We start from the raw sequence: 13,998 nt of genomic DNA on the forward strand, positions 1-13,998 counted from the left end.
GATTCAAGTAAGAGAAGTACAATAAAAATTTAGAGAATTCAATTTATCAAAAGTTTTAAAAAATTAAAAAAATAAATCTCTTTGGTAATTCCGAATGTGTGTGTCTATTTTTCTATTGCTGTACAAATACTTTACTGTCTCAATGAATGCATCTTTGGAATAACTATTGATCATTGCAAGTTCTCCTCTCTTCTTATTTAAGAATATTGTGGTTTTTCTTGGTTTCTAGGCTCTTTATCAACTGTATCTTAAGGGGAATTGAAATTATCATGTTAATTTATGCCATAATACAGTCACTAATAACCTTCTAAAAGATTATATTTTTAAAAGGCTTATTATCCAAAATTAGACTCAAATTAATGAGTTTTCAGGTAATTTGACAAAATCAAACACACTTCTCAGTCAAGGATTATGTGCGTGGTTGAAATTCGTATATGTATTTCAGATAGTCTTTCTGCCTCCACATAGTTGCTTATACACTTACAGAAGTAAAGAGAGAATGTTTTTTTTTTCCTCTTTACCAATAAAAACTTTCTTTTTCCATCTTACTCATTCCCTTAGCATGATGTTCTCAAGATCCATCCACATTGTCCCAAATGACAGTAGTTCATTGTTTCTTATGACTGACTCAGAAGGAAAAACTCAAGAACCATATAATATCTTATGTATGTGGGATATAAAAATGAAAGCAACGAACAAATAAACAAGACAAACTAACAAACAAGACAGCAGTTTGGTGTTACCAGAAGGAAGGGGATGGGTGGATGTAGAAAACGGAGTCAAATATATGGTGATGGAAGGAGATTTGACTTTGGTGGTGAACACACAACACAAATACAAATGATGTATCATAGAATTGTACACTTGGAACCTATACAGTTTTATTAACCAGTGTCATCCCAATGAATTTCATTTAAAAAAATATTTAAGATCTTCCATTCAATCCTGATTAAGACTTAGTATTCTAAGATTCCTTTTTATGATTCTGTCTAACATATATATATATCAATTATATGAATGTTTATTGATTTTTAGTTATATAATTTTGTTATGTATGTTATCTTCTATAACTCTTTCACATATATTGAATCCTGTATTATGAAATTTTTCATTGCAAATTATAGAAATCCAACTCAAAATAGCGAAAGTATAAAGTAAATGTATTAGCTTATAGAATCAAACCACAGAAAGATAGGAGTAGAATTTATTTGAGTAACACAACTTGGAGTTTGGAATTCAAACAGCATGAGTTCTCCCTCTAAATTTTTCTCTCTAGCTTTCTCTCTTCACCTGCCATTACCACTACTACTCTCGATCTATTTTTTGTATTTCTGACTCAGGTACCTCTGTGTAGTGGGTAACTTGTCTGGATTTATACCTTCACAGCTTATGATCTTAGATGAAGGAACAATTTCACTCCTATATATAAATTCAAGAATGGACAGCCTGAGCTATGTTCCCCTCTGTGGCAGGCGAATGACGTAGGCTGGTGCAGAGTACTTTGATTGGCAACCTGTTATAACAAATCAGAATCCTGAGGGTTCTGTGAAGTGGGCCCCATATGTTGTGTGAGCATAGAAGGTGGAGCAAGAAGGTTCTGATATTACCCACAAGAGAAGAAGTCTGCGTAGATGAACAACAGCAAGCTCCTGGGAAGCAGGAACTATAGTGTATCCTTTAGTGTCTTTATTTTCCCCTATTTCTCCTCTGAACAAAGATAGTGGTTTCAGAGGTCCTCTGATGATAGGAAATATCTATGGGCTAAATTTATTGGTTAAAGTTATAGTGTTTGAGAATATATTCATAAGAAATTTTGTTTGGTTTTGCGATCATGTTTGGGCTCAATGGATATGCTTGATTTCTATTTTTTTAACATTGGTGAGACAGACACTAGTGTTTAAAAGGCAGTGAATGGCAGGATGTGTAGAGGGTGATGTGAAAATATTAAAACAGTTTAAAACTCATATTAAACAGCAACAGGGAGTAGGAAAATAGATTTATGATAGTGGTACAGTTAGAAAGTCTTCTCTTTTGTCTGTCTCCCCAAATCTGATGCTTAATTCCAAGCATACCTTCTGTCCCTCCTTTCAGTCTTGACGACCTATGGAATTCCAGCCCTCATGAACCTCTGCTTTCACTGATCCTCCTGTTTTTATTTTGTTGGTACTGCCACAAAGTAGAAATTTGATAATTCTTTGAAATCACAGAACAACGAGATATTTATTTCCTTCATCCCTTCTCATAAATACGTCTAGGCTGTCTCAATTAGGTTGTACATTTTTCTACCTAAAGTGACGCGTGCCTTCTGCTTCTCTTTAAATCTGCATAGTATTGATCACAGTTCTAAACACACACTCTTTCAGCTCATATTTGTGGGCAGTAAAGAATCAGAATGGAATGCTAGGAACTTCCAGCAGAACATGCCTTGCTACTGCTGTGAGGGTAGTTTATGAAGAAAGCATAATGTCTGCCACGTATGCATTTCCATATTTACAGTTACTGATGTCAGGGCTTCATTATCCTCCTTGAGGTCTGGGGAAGAAGAGAGTTAATGTTAGAGCCCCGATTCCCCAACACACAGGTGAATTTATGCCACTAAGTATATAATAAGGGAGAGGAAAGAAGGGGATGCTCTGATTGCTTCCACAAGCATATCTTAAAGATACTGAGGGAACCAGATAGTTCTCTCCCTACACCACCAAGCTGGAATAACAATTTAGATCTTCTTAGAGTTTATCTTAAATTCTTTGGAGAAAATGGCAGGATATATTTAGAATCAGTCCTGTATATCAACTGGGTCTGCTGAACCCACGGATTCAACCAATTGAAGATCAAAATATTTGAAAAGAAAAAAGTTCTTCATACTATTTGTGGAATCAATGTAGAGCTTAGAGTTTTATTTTTTCTGAAGTGAAACATCTGACATCATGAATGCTAGTGTGAATGCAATTAAGATCAAAGTTGAAGATCATTTTTATATTGATAAATTCAAAATACCATATTTCATGAGACTTAGCATCCTGATAAAACAATGTAAGCCCTAAATTAGAAACCTATGGACCAGAAATACACTTGGAATTAATTGTTATACAAACATAATTCATAATTGTATCTGTATTTGTTTGCTAGTCTTCCTGTTACATACTACCACAAACTCTGGCTTAAAACCACACAAATTTACTTCTTACAGTTCAGTAGGTCAGAAGTCTAACACGGTCTCATGGGATCGCACCCAGATGTCAGCAGGGCTGCACTCCCTTATGGGGGCTTTGGGGAAGATCCGTTCTCTCGCCTTTCCCAGGTTCTAGAGGATGCCTGCATTCTTGGCATGTGTCCTTCTTCCCCCCTCAGCAATGCAGCACCTCTTTGATGCTGTCACCACAGATGTGGTGACTCGCTGTCACCACATCTCTTTCTCTGACCATAAGCTGGAATAGGTTATCCTCTTTTAGGACCCATAAGTTTTGATAGGGTCACTCAGTTAATCCAGGATAATATCCCCATTTTAACGTCCTTAAATGAATCAAACTTACAAACTCTCTTTTGCCATGTAAAGTACATAGTCACAGGTTCCAGGGCAGGGGATGGAAATCTTAGTGGGACCAAAATTCTGTCTACCACAGCATCCAAATAAACCATGATATTCCACCATCACAAATGTGGGCATCTGTAAAGACTTTGAAGTTTAACAGTCTTACAGCTGCAAATTTACCACCAAGAATAAGTATTGTAAAAGAAAATTAATAGGGCCAGGAGAATGTGTAAGAGGAACACTTCCTTGGAGAAGTTTGAGCTGGTAACTGAAGGATAGGTGGAAGGTAAAGAAGCCAAGATTATTGAGCATGTAGGCTGAAGCCCATGATGCTTTCAATAAGCTGAAAGAAAACCAATGTGAAGAATGTATAATGAACAAGGAGAAGAATAGCATAAATCTCATACCAACAGAAGAATTAGGGATCTGACCAGGCAGGTTATGCTAAGTGAAATAAACCAGTCAGAGAAGACAAATGCCATATGATTTCACTCACATGTGGAATCTAATGAACAAACTGAACTAACAAGCAAAATAGAGACAAACTCAGAGATAGAGAAAAGGCTGACAGCTCTGGGGATGGGGGGAGAGTGGAGGGATCAAGCAAAAAAGAAAAAAAAAAGAGAAATAACTCATCGACACGGGCAATAGTGTGATGATGTGGGGGAGGGCGATGCAGAGGGTATAGGGGAGAAAATGGTAAGGGTAAAATACAATAAAATTTTAAAAATAAAAAAATAACTTTAAAAAATGCTAAGTGCAATTAAAAATAATTTAAGCTTTCAAGCAGGAGGAAAACTGTTGCAATCAAATTATGGTTTTTGCAAGGTAATTCTGTCTTCACTTCGGAAAATGGGTGGGGAGGGACAAAGTGGATACAAGTTACTAGAAAAGTGAATACAAAATACTGAGAACTCATGATCTCTTAAGAGATGTAAAATCACCCTGAGAAACCTCAGGTCCTCTCACACAAATCTGTTTTTCTTTACTATCTTCCATGTAATAACCATCTAGTTCCAGAAGTCAAAACCTGGGGGGCATCTATGATCTTCCCTCTCCTCACCTCCCAATAGCCAAATCCCATCAGTCTGGTTCCTAAATAGCCCTTGAATCTGTACCTCTCTTTCCATCTTCATTGCCAGCACCCTAATACAGACTACTCTTGTTTGTTGCCTTAAATCTTGCAATAGCCTTTTAAATGATCCGCCAATAAATTCTCATCTTCTCTATAAACTGTACTGCAACAGGTATAATTTGTCAAAAGCACAAATTTTATTAAAATCCTCTGCTGTACCTCACAGGCCCCAGCTACCCAACTTGACATTCACGCACAACACACACACCATGCACACATTTGGAACCCATGGATGTGCTGACCTGTCTCTCATGATTGGGCCTTTATACATGTCAGGCTCTTAGTCTGTCTGCCTAAATGTTCTTCTCTGTACCTAGATAACTCTTAATTCTCTTTTGCATCACAGAAAAAAAGAGTGTTTCCTCAGGGAAGCATTTCCTAATACTTAGATATTTCTTACATGCTCTCACTGAACAGTAATGTGGGCACATGGACCCAAATCCACGTGAATGTGATTTTCAAGCCCATGCTTTCAATCAGTAAGATACCCACCACTCTCTAGCACAAGTTTCCTTCTACAGTGTCTCATAGTTCAAGAAAGGCTACACTATTAAATAGTCTGTTTTCAATTTTATTCTCAGAGACAACATGAACCTAAAGGACAAAAACTTGACCAACGTTGAATGTAAGTTTTCTGTAAATGTGATTTAATATTTAATAGTTCTTGCTTATATCCCAAGTTGACACTTAATAAACTAAAATCCATAGGATTCTCAAAGTTGAGCTTTTAGAACAGATATATCAAGTGTATTTGTCAGCATGACTACTGCCCAGAAGGAGGCAAACCAAATGAAGCAGTGACTCTGGGAGGGCTCTCACAGCCATTGACCTCCATTAGAAGAATCCGAGAACACAATGGGTATCTTTGCAAGGCATCTTAGCAAGTGAAAGAATAAGTAAGAAATCTGTCCTTGGAGAAAAGAGGTGAGATGTACTAATGAGGCAACTTAGAGAGGTTCGCATTTTCACTCTTTGTGCCACGTGATAAGATAAAAAGGGCTCCCATCTCCATCACCCTTCACAATACTAAATTCACTTAACTTTTTTTTCACTTTAACAACTAAGGATGTTATCACTTACGCTGAGGTCATGGAGAGGGTAATGCTACTCTTAGTGATGCTAATGAAAAAGTACAGTGGTGACATGAGTTAATTGCCTAGTTACCACACAATCACCAATTTGTGCTGTATGGATGTTAATAGAGAATGGAAGAGAGCTGGCGATATGTGTACTGAATGCTGCCGGGTGTGTGAGCAGTTCTTGGTAGGATGTGATGCTTTCCTGAGTGAACAGGTTTACTCACATAAATAAAGAGGCTTCAGGAAAAGTAGATTTTCCCCTATTTATGGGTCTGGTGCTGCTTAACAATGGCCCTAATAACAATGATCTTTCTTTTAACTCTTTCCCTCTTAATCATTCAGGTTTCAAATATCTGGTTTCTAGATTTAAAAAAAAAATGTCCAGCTACAAAAATAGCTCTTTTACTCCTAAACACTAAGTTAAATTTGACTTTGCTTTTCTAAAAGTGAAGTATCATATGATACATGAGAAGTACAGAGGGAAGAAATAAATTAGGTTACATGGACTCAGTTCCCTTACCAGGAAAAAAAAACCTCATTAAACAAATTTGTTGAATAAAAGTCACTTTTACTAGCATTTGGTTAGTTCTTTACTTTCACTCATTTTCAGGGTCTTCATATGTGTTTTTTATTAACATTTCCACAGACCCCTGAAAACAAACAAAAAGTCCCTATTTTCTGTGTACTTTTGGAATCAACATCATTGAGGTATATACATATGATAGAATTGATTTATTTGAAGGTACAGTTCAACAAAACTACACCAATTTCAAAGCAAGGCTTATTTGGTGGCTCTCTAAAGGATGGCTTTAGTTAAAACTAGGAATTGTTTGCTTCTATAAAGTCATCCACAGCATCTCTAAATCACCTCTTGAGAAATCTAATTCTCAGAATACCAAATGGAGTCCATACCTTACCTACCACCTAACAGTTGCAGAGCGAGCACAAGAGTAAATTCTGTCAAAACAATGTCATGCTGAGTAGTTTTGGGCTATATCCAAATAGAATGTAAGCACATTTGCTGGTAATGAGGCATAATGAGCAGAGTGATAACAATTATAGTCATGAGTTCTTGGCATTATTCAGTAAAAAATATGTATTAAGTACAAGTTACCTGTAGATAGCAGAGACACAGTAATGAGCAGAATGGCAGTCTCTACATCTTGTTACTTCACCTTTCTTACCATTTTTATAAGCTATTTAATACTGTGTACCCAATCAATTCCTGTTCAAAGTAACCAGAGTACATCTGTTATCTAAATGCTAACCAATACAGCTGCTAATGCTTGCTTTTCTATTTGCCTGGTCCCAAAGTATTCTGTCTTTCACTGAATATGCTGTGACTGCTGACTCAGTATATTGTCTACTCTGTAAAGTAAATATGGGATTATTTCCCCCTTCCATTGATGGGAAAAGCAATTTTCCAATTGTTTAGAAGCTGAATAGAATACTCATTGTGTAGCAAAGTGACCTCCATTAAGCTTGTCCTTAAACTGTTTCATGCTCATAGTTATACAGGCTGCAAGAGAATTTCAGAGTCAATACTGGGACATGTCGGGATTGGTTAGATCAGGTTCTCAAAGTGTGGTCGATAGACCAGCAGCATTAGCATTCCCCGGGACCTTTTCAGAAATGTGAATTCTTGGTCACCACCCCAGACCTACTGAATCAGAAACTCAAACCCCCAGTGTGTGTTTTAACAAATCTTCCAGGTAACTCAGATGCACACTTGGATGGGGAAACTCTGGGCTGAATTATGCTCAGATAGTAAACTTTGTATGACTTAAAATACCACAGGTTGGGAGAAGGGTTTTCAGGAACTACTATAAAGGACACATGGACAAAACCAACGGGGAGGGTGGAAGCAAGGGAGGGAGGTGGGTTTGGCTGGGGTGGGGGGCAGGGAGAAAATGCAGACAACTGTAACGGAACAACAATAAAGTAATTAAAAAATACCACAGGTAATTTCTTGCCCATGCAGTATAATTTTTGTATGTTACATAGCTGTTAGACCTCAGAATCCAGGCTGAAGGAACAGGGCTGCCGCTTTAGAGAGAAAATATATTTGGCAACTAAATCTCCTGGCCTAGAAATACACAGGTCATTTCCAGGGATTATCTCTACTTCACCTACCAGTGAGGATGGTGCTGTTCTCACCTGCCAGGGGCCAAATGAACTAGGTATATTTTTTACTCTTGTAGTTAAGAAATATTTGAATTTTTCAACTCTACAATGCTCCTAATTTTTTCTATTTCTTTTACATATAAATCAGCCAAATCACTTTTAAAAAAGATTTTATTTATTTCTTTAGAGAGAGGGGAAGGTAGGAAGAAAGAGGGGGAGAGAAATATCAAGCAAATGCCTCTCACATGCACCCCAACCAGGGACCAGACCCACAACCCAGGCACGTCCCCTGACTGGGAATCAAACTGGCAACTTTTTGCTTTGTGGGATAACTAACACTCAACCAACTGAGCCACAATGGCCAGGGCCAAATCACTTTTTTTAATCATGTTATATTTTTTCTTGCATTATCTTGCTAAAGATAACCAAAAGTGAAAAAATATATTTTTAATATTAACTTTCAGAAAGTGTTTCCTGGCACTCAAGGTAACTAGGTCTATAATGTGACTTCCAAGTTACTATAAGCAACAGTTTACCAAATACTTCACTGAAACATTTCATTTGGGAGTGTGTTTCAGTCTCCTGTCTGTGCCATACCTAGGGGGTAGTAGCCTGCCAAGAACTGTCTCTCTGATTGTTGCAGTCCTCTTGGGCCCCCAAATATAAGCCCCTCTGGCCACTAAGGACAGGTGCTCAAAAGGTGTGCCCTGTGTGGACTCATGCACCTGCTTGCTTTAGTTTGGCTGTGGGAGAGCATGGGGGGTGGTGCACCTGCCCACGCTAATAAGGTAGATAAAGAGCACAAAAATGGTGTCCATCAGCACATCCACAACCTAGAGGACTTAGAAAAAGAAGAATAAACGAAACCTAAATTTAGTAGAGGGAAGAAAATAAAATGATCAGAGTAGAAATAAGTGAAATAGAGACTAAATAGACAACAGAAGAGATCAATAAGACTAAGAATTGGTCTATTTATTTTTTTAAAGATAAATAGATTAACAAACCTTTAGCTAGACCTGCTAAGAAAAAAATGGAGGTGGCTCAGGTAAATAAAATCAGGAATGAAAGAAGACAAGTTATAATTAGTACCTAGGAAATACAAAGGATCACAAGAGACTATTATAAACAATTATATACCAACAAATTGGACAATGTAGAAGAAATTGATGTGTTTCTTAAAACATATGACCTTCAAAAACTGAATCATGAAGAAATAGAAAATCTGAATACAACATCCATGTATGATAAAAAGTCTCAATTAAATAGGAACAGAAGGAAAATACCTCAATATAATAAAGGTCATGTATGACAAACCCATAAGCTAACATCATACTCAATGGTAAAAAAAAAAAAGAAAAAAACTGAACTTTTCCTCTAAGATCAAGAACAAGACAAGGATGCCCACTTTTGCCACTTTTATTCTACAAAGCATTGACCGTCCTAGTCATAGCAGTTATTAGGCAAACAAAAGAAGTAAAGGCATCCAAATTGAAAAGGAGTAAGTAAAACTGTCTCTATTTATAGATAGCATGATTTTATATTTGAAAAATCCTAAAACCTCTACTAAAATATTATTAGAAATAATAAGTGAATAGAGTCAGGTTGCAAGATACAAAATTAATATATAAGTCTGTTGCATTTGTACACATGAACAATGAACTAGCAGAAAGAAAAATTAAGAAAACAATCCCATTTACAATTGCACCAAAAAGAATAAAATACCTAAGAATAAATTTAACCAAGGGGGTGAAAGACCTGAACACTGAAAACTATGAGGCATTGTGGAAAGAAATTGAAGACACAAATAAATGGAACGATAATCTGTGCTCTTTGATTGTGAAGCATTAATATGGCTTAAATGTTCATATTACACAAAGAAATTTACAGATTTAACTCAATCTCTATCAAGATTCCATTGGCATTTTTCAGAGAATCAGAACAAAAAAAATCCTAAAATGTGTATAGAACCACAAAATAATCTTGAGAAAGAACAAAGTTGGAAGCATCATGCTCCCTGATTTCAAACTATATTACAAAGCTGTAGTAATCAAAGCAGTATGGTAATGGCATAAAAATCAACACAGATCAAGGGAACAGAATAGAGAGTCCAGAAATAAACCTATGCGTGTATGGTCAATTAATTTACAATGGCAGAGGCAAGAATATACAATGGGGAAAGGGCAGTGTTTTCAATAAGTGGTATTGGTAAAACTGGACAACCACATACAAAAGAATGAAATTAGACTGCTATTTTACAACATGCACGAAAACTAACTCGAAATAAATGAAAAAACTTGAATGTCAGACCTTAAGTCTAAAAACTCCTACAAGAAAACATAGGTTGTAACTTCCTTGACATTGGTCATGGTGATTATTTTTTAGATCTGACTCCAAAGGCAAGGGCAACAAAAGGAAATATAACAAGTGGGAGTACATCAAACTAATGAACTTGTGCACAGCAAAAGAAACTATCAACAAAATAAAAGGTACCTTCTGAACAGAAGATATTTGCAATGCTTCCTCTTCATCTGTTCTGCTTGAAGGTGATTACCTGAGCTTCCCCCACCTCCACCCAACCTCTGTTCCAAGAAGTTGTGTTCACCAAAGATGCTCCACTTAAATGCTAACAAGGTTAGCTCTTCATCCAGGAACACAACACCATCTATAAGCTAAGGAATCTAAGTCAGGTCATGGAAGAAAAGCCACTGAATTCCTCAAGCTTGTTTGTAAGAAAAGAGTCACTGGAGTGCTATGTTAAGCACCTGGAGGCAGGAACAGAGCCAAGCCTCTCACTTCAGAAATGAAATTGATTTCCAGGTCACAGAAAAAAATGAGCAGATCCTGAAGAAGCTGGGCAAAAAGGCATCGACAAGTGTCTAGATCTGAGTAACTGCAGATTAACAAAAGCAAACATGAGGGAAATGGTTGCTTCACTGCCTTATCTCTGAGACTTGGAAAAACTGGCTTTTTCCTGACTTTATTTCAAGGCTGGAACCCTCCGTTCACTCCCCCAGAAAATGCATGTTGTCAGCCAGTTAAAAATCCTGAGGCTGGGTAAGTGCAGGCTTACAGTACCTTTGACCTTGTTGGAACACTGAGAGACGCACTCAAAGCAATACCTGAACTTGAAGAGCTGAATTTGTTCTGGATCAGTAAAGTGGGAGGAAACTTGCCTCTGATTCTCCAGCAGTTCCCAGGAGCAAGCAAGATACAAACTTTTGCAGTTGTGGATTGTGCCTTAAAATCATAAGATGGAGTGTTTGTGGGTCAGTTGTTACCTGTGATCCAAAATCTTGAAATACTTGAACTTTCCATTATCAGAAACACCAGTGAGAGTCTAAACGGTATTGCTCAGGGATTTAAAAAAGTGTCTGACCACTGGATGTCTCAGATAAGGAAACTAGACCTTTCCTGCAACAAGGAGCTGGGTGGAGGTTTGAAGACTCACCTGCTCAGGTGGCCACACTGAAGCATCTGGAAGTTTTGGGCCTTAAGCAGTGCTCAATAATAGCAAACAATATGGGGTTCCGGACCCAGGTTATACCTTTATTCCCAAGCCTTCAGGAATTGAATTTATCCTCTAACAAAAAGATGGACAGCTCTCCTGAAACCAACAAAGCAGGCTCCGATTTTTACCAGAATTGGAGTCATTACTAATCAACAACTGTGCTGTATTTTAGAAAGTGAGACTTTTACTGCCCTTGCTGAATCAATTTACCTCCCTCCTCTGACAATAGCCTTTCTTGATATGTGTGTTGGTGACAACCTGAAGATGCTTCTGAAAACTTCCAATGTCCTTTCAAGTGCTGAGGGAGGCTGAGCTGCTGTTTCTTAGTGCCTGAGGACGTGGCTCTCCTGGCCTTCAGGAGAGTAGTACAGGCAGGTCACTTGGCCAAACTGCAGAAGCTCGACCTGAGCTATAATGACAACATCTGTGATGAAGGATGGGTCATCTTTTTCATGGGTGGCTTCTCAAAGGGTTAATCAAGCTGTATCTTAGCCTTTGGCCATTAGCTTTTCAGAATTGTGGACAATGCTTTAGAAACTTGTTATATGCTGACTTCCCAAGATCACTGAGATAGAAATGAAAAGATGGATCCTCCTAGCTTCACAGGGGGAGGAACTGGGATGCTCTGACCCAAATTGCAGAAGCAGCATTCACTTTGACCATGGTGGGCTTCAGTAAGCTAAATTCCCAAGGCTTAACTAAGCTACAAACCATTCTCTAAGGGAGGAAAAGAAGTGAATGAACCCCAGTGTAATCAAAGGAGTATCAATTTCTGGCCATTTAAGGGTAGTTACGTTACAAGAGCTTTGTAAATATATGTATATAGCAATCTAATAGGAGCATGTCTTTCTTGTCTATCTTATGAAACATGGATGACATTTTTGATGGATTTTTATTTGTTTTGAATATATAATTCATTCTCTTACTGTTTAGAAAGCCTGCCAAAAATGTTTGATTCTGGTAATGCATCTCCTTTTTTTTGCCCTGGAATTTTCTATCTCTTTTCCTACATGTTAAATGTTCAAAATATAAGGGTGTGTGTGTGTGTGTGTGTGAAAGAGAGAGAGAAGAGAAAGATAATTTTCATGTGAAAGGTACTAGTTGTGTAATAGTTTCATGTTACCTTTAGTTTTTTAAGATTTTATTTATTTATTTTTAGAGAAGGGAAGAGAGGGAAACATCTCTTGTGTGTGGTTGCCTCTTAAGGCACCCCCTACTTTATTAATACTATACATATGTATACTTTTTCATTAGAAAGTACACCCTTCAGTGGTTTATTATTTTATCTTCTAGTGCCTTCTATATCAGATATAAACCAGGAACCCTAGCAATGGTCATTGACATATAAATCTTAGTGGAAAGTGGTCAAAATTTCATTACCCACCATCAAAAATACATCTTCTTAAAATAAAGGAAAATCTTTTATTGTTAAAATAAATTAGTATGTTTTTTAAAATAGAAGTATCATAAAGGGAAAAACTGACTGTTAGAGTAGTCTTGATGGGAACACTACAGGAAAGATTCATAAAGACCATGTTAATAGCTATTGTTTTTGAAAGCTATCTTGGATGTTGTTGGGGAGCAGGGATTTGTAACCTGAGGATCACAAATGCCTTTAAGGTTTGAAGGTGGCATTCTAGGTATGCAAAGTCACTCTGACATCACATATAATGGTCTGTGTGTTGTGCAATTGTTTACTTTCTCTGAGAAAGAGACCGTGTACTAGTCAGTGAGGACTGCTATAACCAAATCCACAGTCTGCGTGGCTAAAAGAACAGAAAATTATTTTCTCACAGTTCCGGAGGCTAGAAGGTCATGATCAAGGTGTTGGCAAACTGCCTCTGGTGAGAGCTCTCTTCCTTGCTTGTTAGGCAGCAACCTTCTTGCTATGTCATCACATGGCATTTTCTCGATGTGCACATGGAAAGAGAGAGAGAAAAAAAAAAACCCTTCTCATGTCTCTTCTCTCTACTCATAAGGACATTAATCCTATTGCAGCAGGACCCCGCTCTTATGGCCTCTTTCAATCTTATATACGTGTTTAGAGGTCCCATCTCCAAATGCAGCCACATTGGGAGTTATGGCTTTGACATATAAATTTGTGAAGGGGACACAAATAGTCCATAACAGAGGATAATTTTGATCATATTTTCAAACTGACCAGAACTCAAGAAAGTTTAACAATCATGGATGTGAAAGTTAATTAAGAACTGAAGCCGGGGAATTAGAAAGTTAAGGGGATACATAGAATGTACAAAGTTTTTCTTTTTAAGTGTTATTAAATAAGACACTGGCAGGTAAAATGGGGTTAAAATATGACAGATGAGTGAGTCACTACTATTGCCCACCCAATGCCTATTCTCCTCTACTTTCTTACTCTAGTGAATTCGAAGAAAATGGCTGTAAGTTCCTCTCATCCCTATAAGCATTGCAAATGCACCATCCTCCCATCAGGCAGTAGCATTCCCCTCTACCCCTTGAATCTGGGTTTGGCCATGTGAATGATTCGACTGACAGGACATTAACAAATATATAAAACACATGGTTAAAAAGTATTAGACCACTGAGGCTTGCCTTCTCTTGCTTCTGGGAACCCTGAGACCACTGTGGGAAGAAGCCC

General features: G+C 37.5%; 1 pseudogene; it reads left to right on the forward strand.

Annotated features, from left to right (window-relative positions):
• The first annotated feature begins 5,255 nt into the window (after positions 1-5,255).
• Positions 5,256-12,056, forward strand: LOC112320795 (leucine-rich repeat-containing protein 31-like; annotated as a pseudogene).
• The last annotated feature ends 1,942 nt before the right edge of the window (positions 12,057-13,998 follow it).

This window comes from Desmodus rotundus, chromosome 8, assembly GCF_022682495.2.
Source record: "Desmodus rotundus isolate HL8 chromosome 8, HLdesRot8A.1, whole genome shotgun sequence".
Taxonomy (NCBI): Eukaryota; Metazoa; Chordata; class Mammalia; order Chiroptera; family Phyllostomidae; genus Desmodus; species Desmodus rotundus.